General features: G+C 46.7%; 2 long non-coding RNA genes across 4 annotated transcripts; both read right to left on the reverse strand.

Moving 5' to 3' along the window:
* Nucleotides 1-531: 531 nt before the first annotated feature.
* LOC142662430 (uncharacterized) lies at nucleotides 532-3,457 on the reverse strand. Its single transcript, XR_012850945.1, has 3 exons — nucleotides 2,435-3,457; nucleotides 2,075-2,204; nucleotides 532-584 (listed from the first exon to the last, which is right to left on the reverse strand). It is a non-coding gene; the product is annotated as an uncharacterized LOC142662430 (long non-coding RNA).
* A 1,580-nt stretch (nucleotides 3,458-5,037) lies between these two features.
* LOC142662431 (uncharacterized) lies at nucleotides 5,038-10,595 on the reverse strand. 3 transcript variants are annotated; one of them, XR_012850947.1, is made up of 6 exons: nucleotides 10,232-10,595; nucleotides 9,953-10,165; nucleotides 8,317-8,453; nucleotides 7,526-7,648; nucleotides 6,286-6,666; nucleotides 5,038-5,919 (listed from the first exon to the last, which is right to left on the reverse strand). It is a non-coding gene; the product is annotated as an uncharacterized LOC142662431 (long non-coding RNA). The 3 variants fall into 3 exon arrangements; XR_012850948.1 differs by having other exon boundaries at nucleotides 6,286-6,616; nucleotides 9,953-10,595; XR_012850946.1 differs by having other exon boundaries at nucleotides 9,953-10,595.
* Nucleotides 10,596-10,836: the final 241 nt, after the last annotated feature.

The following is a 10,836-nucleotide window of genomic DNA, read 5'->3' on the forward strand; positions in this document are numbered from 1 at the left end:
CATAAGAATGCCCAACAATCCAAAACCTACCAAAACATAAAACGAGGAAAATGAAAAATAAACCACTAACAAAGTAAGTCAGGCCTCACATAAGATTTATAACAGTTTAGACTTCCAACGACCTAAACGCCTTATCTCTCTCTCGCCCAAACCCAGTGAATCGACCTCTGTAGCCGCACCTATATAAAAAGAGTGCGTCCCAAAATCACTTGCCGGCAAACCCAGCTTCTCCAGGCAGGACTTGAAAACTGCCATGAACTGAAAACGGGTGAGAGAGAGGCAGTTGGCGTGTATTAAAAATTGCTTTTCAGCGGGCCTCCGGGACATGAAGTCCCAGATAGCAGCTACCGGCATATATCTCCCCCCAAGCGACTGAGGCAACCAACTCGCTAGTCCTGAAAGCACAGAAAAAGGCCAGAATAAACGCCGTCATAAACAAACACCGCTCATAATCCTCAACACACACCTCCAACAAGATGCCTATCATTTTTGTAAGTAATGCAAAGGACACGACGGGCCGCCGAATGTCACGCTCTGTACCCATAGATGGTGGGTGGCATGCAGTGAGTGTAGGTTCGTCTTTGCTAAGTGGTAAAAAGAAATGCAGATAACATTACACTCAATCCTGGCTGGGCCGGTCGCTCTCAGGAAACATTAGCAGGATTAAACCAGGTGTCTTAAAAAGAACACGCTGTCCTAGAGGTCACCGAGACACCAGTGACCAAAAGAAATATACATTATATATAAAATATGTAGAATAAAAGATGTTTTCTCATCGCATACATTTATGGCATATCCACAGGACAGCACAGCGAGCTACACTGTTTTCGTAACTCTGTAGTCTTATATATTATCTCATACATTTATGGTATATCCACAGGATAGCTCGCTATGCCATTTGTTTAATCCAATAGACTTCTATTGGAGTTATGCAAACAGCTGAAAACAGCCCGCTTGGCTATTTCTGTTCCTCCCGTCCACTTTAGAAGACTTGACAGGTGTGAGGGGACCTCGTTCTCGAGGTGGGTGCAGGTCCCAGAAGTGGTTCCTGCATCTATTAGACATTTATAGCATATCATGGGGATATACCATGAATTTATGAGATTAGATTCAAAAACCCATTTAATTACTGCAATATTTCTTATAAGCAAATAACAGTGAGGTTCTTGGCACACAGTTTAATCAAATTTGATAAAATTGTGTGAGCCCACCTGCCCCGACAAGGCAGCCTCAATCTGATGGGTACAAGAAACGGCATGGGCAGCAGTGCTAACCAGTGCTTGCCTGACTAAAAAAGTATCTTTTTTTGGAAGAAAAGCGGTACAAACTTTGTTAACAGCAACAGATTCTTGTTAAAAATCCAACATATTAAAATTCTGCTTTAAAACAAGTTTTAACATTAAATAATAACTGCACTTTCATCAAACTTTTGAAATGTCATAGACACATACCAGAAGTGGGTCTGGGTGCTGAGACCGCCACCGCTAAAACGAAGGTGCAGAAGTACTCAGCTGAGAGCTTTGTATCTTCACCTGTGAGCAGCTCTCCCTGTCAGGCTGAGACGGCTTATATAGAACGTCTATGAGAGCCGTCTCCAGCCTGACAACGAGCGCTGCTCACAGCCGAAGGTGCAAGGCGCTCAGCTGAGGACTTCTGCACCTTCGTTTCAGCAACAGTGCGGTCTCATTTACAAAGTGAATGTACTTTAGGCAGCATATTTCTATTTTAAAAGGGGTTGTTCAGGACTCTAAAAAAGTGTTGTTTTTTTAAACAGCATCACGTCGGTCCACAGGCTGCGTCTGGTATTGCAGTTACAGCCCATAGACAGAGCGCTTAGCATATTTCCTTGAGGCTGGTGTCACCGTTTTTTGAGTCAAACACAGAAATGGATCTTAAAAGACGGAAAAGTATAAAGAAAAAGCTGATCTGTCTCTTTTGTATACACTCCTGTGTTTGGCTAAAAAAATTGCTCAAAAACTGCCAGAAAAAAAACGTGACATGAGCCTAACACAATCTATAAATCATCCCCTTCCTATCTAGTACAGCGTTATAAATAAGACAATTGACTACTCACCAGTTGTAAACTACACCGAAGGGACAAGTTCAATTCTATGCCCACTGGGCAGCCGGCACCCAGGAGATACAGGTAGAAGGAGCCTGGAATCTACTCCCACCACGTAGAGGGGTCGGGTTCTTCACGTCACCTAAAGAAAAAGTAAATACGTTAATACAGCGACTCCTCAATATATTAGTCAGATCCTAACCTGCCCCACCTCATGATTTACTTACATAGCAGCATCCACTTCCATTGCACCATGCCAATCTAGTATGAGCCCATCCCCCAAAATGACTTTCCAATTGAAAAAAGTGATCTTGACCTACTCCACTCTGTTTAATACTACACAGTCTACACATGGGTTCATCATCTACTCACCAGTTGTAAACTACACCAAAGGGGCAAGTTCAATTTTATGCCTGCTGGTGACGGCGGGGCGGTGCAAGGATCAACTGGGGACGGGGCAATGTCAAATTAGCAATTGCGGCCTGCAACGGGGCCCGTCCGGGAACGACCACCTCTACCATGGCCATGCTTGTGCCGACCGTGCCTGCGCCCACCTCCAGATCTGCGTTTCCTCCCTCTTCTCGACAATTCCTTTGCCGAACCTGAAATAGAAAAAAGGAACAAGGCAGAAGAGTGACCAACATCACATTGATCACCCTTGGCACCAAAAACATGCGCCACTTCCCTGCTCGGACCCTTCTGCTGCAGGCCAAAAACCAGAAGATACAGTCAATAAAGGATACGGTTGATCAGGAGTTGGCAGCCCTGGCTGATACCGGTCGTCTTCCTCTTTAGCTCCTGTCCTCTGATAGGGGGCTGCGCCCTCGCTGCATTGACCCTGCGGCGTCTCCTTTGCCTGGCCCTCCTTCCCCCAACATCTCCTGACACAGTCGCCATCATGATGATATCACTGATCTATGATGTCACAGAGAGATGACGAGGGGTTATAAATATTCCCCTGGCAGCTGCCCGGTCTTTCTTTCTGTGAATTGACACAAGAGGGCGATTTGCTGATTAATTTGCGACTTTTCATTATTATGGAAATCAATGGACTGGGATTCTTCACCATCTTCTTGGCCTTTTGATGTGTGGCCTGGCTCTCTGGTAGCTACACACTGACTGTTCTCAACAACCATGCCCCCCCACTGATGTACATCAGGTAAGATGGAGAATTACAAGATTCTTATTTTATAGTTTGGGAATGTATAAGGTAATTACTTAAATAAGGGGGAAATATTTAATTAACAAAATGGCTTCCATTACCCAGAGGGGCCGCAAGAGGACAGAGAAACGCATCCCCCCAGTCCTATAGATTATTATCAGACTGCTGATTATTAAGATGAAACAATTCTGACAATTTTTCTATATTATTTAACATTGAGCGTTTTTCTTTTTCTTTTACAGTGAAACGGGAAATTTCTTTCCCGAAAATATCCTGTTTAGAATAGGATTCATAGGAATGCCATTGCCTGTAAGTAAATATCACGGAAGTGATTATAATATGCTCTTACTTCTGGGGGATGGCGGGTTATTATAAAAAGTCTTATATCTGATTATATTACTCTGGGGTCAAACCTACATTTATTTTTACAAAAATCTGATTACTACGTCAGTGAGAGATGCAGGCTGGTTGCTAGGGACTCATTGCTGGACAAGACTGTTGTTGTTAGGTAGTGTTTCCCTAGCAACCAGACTGTCAGACATGACTCAGACTAGGCATCAGTCGCACCGAGTGTAGGGGTCCCCGCCACAACCAAGGACTGCTCCCCGCTTGGTGGCCGAGCCGAGGCACAAACTCGGGACGACCCAACCAGGTCTTTTTCTGCCTGCCGGGCATTGACACGTTGCTGCCTGTGGATCCGTCTATCATCAGCACGGCTCGACGACCTCGGCGGGGAGGATGATGCAGATAATGATGGCGAGAAAGAAGAGGAAGGTTGTCGCTCAGAAGATGATGAGGGCGATCTTCGCCTCCGAGAACGACCACCTCTGCCATGGCGATGCTTGCTCCGACCGTGCCTGCGCCCACCTACAGATCTGCGTTTCCTCCCTCTTCTCGACGATTCCTTTGCCGAACCTGAAACAGAAAAAAGGGACAAGGCAGAAGGGTGACCAACATCACATTGATCCCCCTTGGCACCAAAAACATGCGCCACTTCTCTGCTCGGACCCTTCTGCTGCAGGCCAGAAACCAGACGGTACAGTCAATAAAGGATACGGTTGATCAGGAGTTCGCAGCCCTGGCTGATAACGGTCGTCTTCCTCTTTAGCTCCTGTCCTCTGATAGCGGGCTGCGCCCTCGCTGCAGTGACCCTGCGGCGTCTCCTTTGCCTGGCCCTCCTTCCCCCAACATCTCCCGACACAGTCGCCATCATGATATCACTGATCTATGATGTCAAGAGAGACGATGAGAGGTTATAAATATTCCCCTGACAGCAGCCCGGTCTTTCTTTCTGTGAATTGACACAAGAGGCCGATTTGCTGATTCATTTGGGACTTTTCATTATTATGGAAATCACTGATTTGGATTTTTCCCCATCTTCTTGGCCTTTTGATGTGTGGCCTGGCTCTCTGGTAGCTACACACTGACTGTTCTCAACAACCATGCCCCCCCACTGATGTACATCAGGTAAGATGGAGAATTACAAGATTCTTATTTTATAGTTTGGGAATGTATAAGGTAATTACTTAAATAAGGGGGAAATATTTAATTAACAAAATGGCTTCCATTACCCAGAGGGGCCGCAAGAGGACAGAGAAACGCATCCCCCCAGTCCTATAGATTATTATCAGACTGCTGATTATTAAGATGAAACAATTCTGACAATTTTTCTATATTATTTAACATTGAGCGTTTTTCTTTTTCTTTTACAGTGAAACGGGAAATTTCTTTCCCGAAAATATCCTGTTTAGAATAGGATTCATAGGAATGCCATTGCCTGTAAGTAAATATCACGGAAGTGATTATAATATGCTCTTACTTCTGGGGGATGGCGGGTTATTATAAAAAGTCTTATATCTGATTATATTACTCTGGGGTCAAACCTACATTTATTTTTACAAAAATCTGATTACTACGTCAGTGAGAGATGCAGGCTGGTTGCTAGGGACTCATTGCTGGACAAGACTGTTGTTGTTAGGTAGTGTTTCCCTAGCAACCAGACTGTCAGACATGACTCAGACTAGGCATCAGTCGCACCGAGTGTAGGGGTCCCCGCCACAACCAAGGACTGCTCCCCGCTTGGTGGCCGAGCCGAGGCACAAACTCGGGACGACCCAACCAGGTCTTTTTCTGCCTGCCGGGCATTGACACGTTGCTGCCTGTGGATCCGTCTATCATCAGCACGGCTCGACGACCTCGGCGGGGAGGATGATGCAGATAATGATGGCGAGAAAGAAGAGGAAGGTTGTCGCTCAGAAGATGATGAGGGCGATCTTCGCCTCCGAGAACGACCACCTCTGCCATGGCGATGCTTGCTCCGACCGTGCCTGCGCCCACCTACAGATCTGCGTTTCCTCCCTCTTCTCGACGATTCCTTTGCCGAACCTGAAACAGAAAAAAGGGACAAGGCAGAAGGGTGACCAACATCACATTGATCCCCCTTGGCACCAAAAACATGCGCCACTTCTCTGCTCGGACCCTTCTGCTGCAGGCCAGAAACCAGACGGTACAGTCAATAAAGGATACGGTTGATCAGGAGTTCGCAGCCCTGGCTGATAACGGTCGTCTTCCTCTTTAGCTCCTGTCCTCTGATAGCGGGCTGCGCCCTCGCTGCAGTGACCCTGCGGCGTCTCCTTTGCCTGGCCCTCCTTCCCCCAACATCTCCCGACACAGTCGCCATCATGATATCACTGATCTATGATGTCAAGAGAGACGATGAGAGGTTATAAATATTCCCCTGACAGCAGCCCGGTCTTTCTTTCTGTGAATTGACACAAGAGGCCGATTTGCTGATTCATTTGGGACTTTTCATTATTATGGAAATCACTGATTTGGATTTTTCCCCATCTTCTTGGCCTTTTGGTGTGTGGCCTGGCTCTCTGGTAGCTACACACTGACTGTTCTCAACAACCATGCCCCCCCCCCCCCCCCCCCCACTGATGTACATCAGGTAAGATGGAGAATTACAAGACTCTTATTTTATAGTTTGGGAATGTATAAGGTAATTACTTAAATAAGCAGGAAATATCTAATAAACAAAATGGCTTCTGAGAACGACCACCTCTGCCATGGCGATGCTTGTGCCGACCGTGCCTGCGCCCACCTCCAGATCTGCGTTTTCTCCCTCTTCTTGATGATTCCTTTGCCGAACCTGAAATAGAAAAAAGGGACAAGGCAGAAGAGTGACCAACATCACATTGATCCCCCTTGGCACCAAAAACATGCGCCACTTCCTTGCTCGGACCCTTCTGCTGCAGGCCAGAAACCAGAGGGTACAGTCAATAAAGGATACGGTTGATCAGGAGTTCGCAGCCCTGGCTGATACCGGTCGTCTTCCTCTCTAGCTCCTGTCCTCTGATGGGGGGCTGGGCCCTCGCTGCAGGTCTTTCTTTCTGTGCATTGACACAAGAGTGCGATTTGCTGATTCATTGGCAACTTCTCACTATTATGAAAATCAATGGATTGAGGATAAGGAGGAAATATCTAATTAACAAAATGGCTTCCATTACCCAGAGGGGGCCGCAAGAGGACAGAGAAACACATCCCCTCAGTCCTATAAATTATTATCAGACGGCTGATTATTAAGATGAAACAATTCTGAAAATGTTTCCATATTATTTAATATTGAGCGTTTTCCTATTTGTTTTACAGTGAAATGGGAAATTTATTTCCCGAAAATATCCTGTTTAGAATAGGATTCATAGGAATGGCCATTGCCTGTAAGTAAATATCACGGAAGTGATTATAATATGCTCTTACTTCTGGGGGATGGCGGGTTATTATAAAAAGTCTTATATCTGATTATATTACTCTGGGGTCAAACCTACATTTATTTTTACAAAAATCTGATTACTACGTCAGTGAGAGATGCAGGCTGGTTGCTAGGGACTCATTGCTGGACAAGACTGTGGTTGTTAGGTTGTGTATTCCTAGCAACCAGACTGTCAGACATGACTTAGACTTGGCATCAGTCGCACCCTGCCCCCATCTCAGCCTGCAGCAGTAATCAGATTTTTCGAAAAAACCCGAAATAAAGAGTTTTTAATTTCAATTGATAATAATTGTCCGGATTATACGATGCAGATAAATGTTCCCGTCCATTATTGACGGTTTATTTCGGGTTTAGTGGTTGGTCCGCGCTTCATAGATTTTATTAGGTTGTTTTACACGTGGTACAGGATTTATTTGGCTCATTTTCTCTTTTTCAGCTCTGGGTCTGACGTTTCTACATTATAAGTTCATCATGCTCCATGCTGAAGCCTTTGGGGATCTTCAGGCCTTGATTCAACACTTTTACCCACCGTAATCCCCTAATGCCTCTCCAATGCATGTCACAATTCCTGAGGCCCAAAGCAGCACCAAGGGGGCGCCAAGGAGCGCGCTTGTAGGCTCAATGGACATAAGAATGCCCAACAATCCAAAACCTACCAAAACATAAAAGGACAAAAATGATAAATAAACCACTAGCAAAGTAAGTCAGGCCTCACATAAGCTTTATAACAGTTTAGACTTCCAACGACCTAAACGCCTTATCTCTCTCTCGCCCAAACCCAGTGAATCGGCCTCTGTAGCCGCACCTATGTGAAAAGAGTGTGTCCCAAAATTCCTTGACGGCAAACTCAGCTTCTCCAGGCAAGACTTTAAAACTGCCATGAACTGAAAACGGGTGAGAGAGAGGCCGTTGGCGTGTCACAGGTCACCGGATCAGCAGTGTACGCCGCACTCATTGCAACTGTGCGGCCCATCTCTGCTGCACAGGCCTAGTGGTAGGCTACATGTCCTCCGGAGCCACCCCACCTCCATCGGAGCACGGTGGGCGGGTAGCGGAAGCGCCATAAGCCGCCCGGCTGACAACCGGCAGCACTACACTCTGCCAGTTTCCCGGGTGAGTATGGAGGAGGCGCGCAGCATAGGGAGGGATGCTGGACACATTAAGAGGGATAGGGGGAAAGACCTCCCCTGTAGATGTTGAAGATGAGACAGGCCGGGCCTGATCTGTGTGCCTCCCCACGCTGACGGGGAGAGCGGGCAGCCATGGGAAGAAGACTTGGGCTTAACCTAACGGGAGGGCGGGTGATTTGCTGCGGCCTACCTCTGGTATCTCCAGCCGCAGGTCCTGGGGCTGTTACAGCCGCCTCACCGTCTATTTGTCTTAACAGGTCCTCCAGCCAGGTGGTGACTTCGACTGCCACCCGCCGTGTCACTTGCTGTAAGAGCTCATCAGGCATGCTGGAAAGAAAGGAAAGAGACAGAAGTAAGGAAAGAAAAAAAGGAAAGAAAAAATCTCACCACACGGAGTGCAACTATGAGGTGTTACTTCACGCTGCAGCAGAAGGTAAAGAGCGGCTCTGCCCTCGAACTCTACATAAAACAGCCCATCCAGGTGACAACCTAATAAATGAAAACACTCCGAATGGACAAGAAGTAAACGAAATCCAGATTCAATATCGACTTCGCCAAGAACTCCCGAGTACCTGCACTCAGAACTACTTTCACCGCTACATCAAACGAAGTGTATGACACCGCCGCCTCGTCTTTGGAAATCCCATTATTTACCGAGGCCCCGCGAGGAAAGGATAGATGGTGTATCATCCTAAACTTTCCGCTACCTCTCTTGGGGACAAAGCCAAGAGGGGAGATCTTCAAGTTTGGATATGGAGGCTCCTCAAAGGGGCCAGCAATCCTACCTAACGTAATTTCTTTTGATAACTTCTCCCTAAAAACATCGATGTTATCTCTAGCTGATTTGAGGTTGTCCGCCTACATCAATACCGACGACGCTTCAAAAGGAATGAAGAAACGTGCACTAAAACCATTAGCGAGTGCCTCTGCCTCCTGTGGTACCGATCAAACCATGGCCCCATCTCTCGGACGCTCACTGGCGTTCTCTGCCATGTTGGAGGGGGCCCCTTTTACCTGGTTGTTTGCCCCTGCAGAAACATCGAAGTGCCACGTGAGTGCCCCCACAGATGGAGCATTCATGATGGAACTTGCAGGTTGCAAAGAACCTGCAATGTCCTTCATTATATAGCCAACAGGCTCCTGTAGGGCGTGTGGTCGCTGACCCTGGAACTGCTCTGGAACCCACGGCCCAACTGGGAAAGGGTCTAACCTGCTTCCCACTCTGGGCTAAAATGAATTGCAACCATATATCCATTGCACTTGAAGCCCAACCAATCTCGGGCGACAAAGGCAAACGGCGTCGAAATTCTTCGTCGTAGCACCACCAAGCCGTACCTTCGTGCAGTATGTGGGCACTAAAAATGGTGTTGAAGTACACGAACAGCTCCGCACATATTCCGGATGGCTCTGGAAGACTACGTGCGCCAGGATAACGAAACCCTGGAGCCAATTATTAAACATTCTAGCAACCTTAACCTTTTTATCAGAACCTTTTTCAAAAGTGCGCTCCTTATCCACCGTCACCTGTTCTACCGAGATCAAAGATCAAATATCCACAAACTAATTTTTCTACATTTTTTCCTTAGTCTCAGCAGGTAGATGAGTGCCGAGAGGAGCCATACCATAAAACAGGGAATCCCTAAACGTCAAGCAGGCTAAGTTAGCTTGCCTCACAGACGAGGGCTTAACCTCCCCTGGAGGAACAGAAAGCACAGGAGCACCTTCACTTTTATCCAAACTGGCCACCATAGCCTTTAATAACTACACTAAGTAATTTCCAGACATTAAAGATTTTGAAAGCCATGCGTCCACACATGATGACTCACCGAGGGTAGGGGTCCCCACCACTCCTGAAGCCGCATCCTCACCGCTGGCGGCGCCGGAACCAAGGACGGCTCCCCGCTTGGTCGCCGAGCCGAGGCGCAAACCCGGGACGACCCGAGGAAGAAGAGGAAGGTTGTCGCTCAGCAGATTACGAGGGCGATCTCCGCCTCCGGGAACGTCCACCTCTGCCATGGTGATGATTGCGCCGGCCGTGCCTGCAATCATGAGGTTTATAATGTGGATATGTGTTTCTTTTCTTAGAGTTTATCTATAACAATTACCTGAAAAAGCTTCACCATCTCCAAGAGGGAGAAGAACCAGAACTCTGGAGTATAAAGAGGACAATCGTGGACGGTGACGTGAGACGGTTTCATCTGACCACACACTCGAAACCACAAATACACAAGATCCAGCCCTAATCTTCCATGTCGGACCTAACAAAAATAAAAATAAAGGTGAGGTTAATGTGTTGTATGTCCTAAATCACATGTATATAGATGGCAGGTAGAGAATATCCAATATCCAATCCAAACACTATTAAAAGGGGATCCCCACATAAATGTTAGGAAATAACCAGTCCACTACCCACTCTCTGCCTCCTTAGACCTTGCCCAGACAATGATGACTACTACCACTGGGTTTTGCTGTTATGTTCACTACTGTCTCCATTACCATCTAAAAATGTTTTAGAAATATTAGAAGAATTGTACATATAGTTACAAGTTTACTTTCTCCGTCTTCCAGTTTTATACAATGAGGTGGAATGGCGTGCCACAGCCAAACAGATATCACATCCCAAACTGAAGAAGATCTAGAGATGGCGACCAAGTGTTAAGACATCCACCACCTCCAACCTTTCTCCCAAATATCATCTTACATAAGGGAG

Source organism: Rhinoderma darwinii, chromosome 10 (assembly GCF_050947455.1).
Source record: "Rhinoderma darwinii isolate aRhiDar2 chromosome 10, aRhiDar2.hap1, whole genome shotgun sequence".
In the NCBI taxonomy this organism is placed as follows: domain Eukaryota; kingdom Metazoa; phylum Chordata; class Amphibia; order Anura; family Rhinodermatidae; genus Rhinoderma; species Rhinoderma darwinii.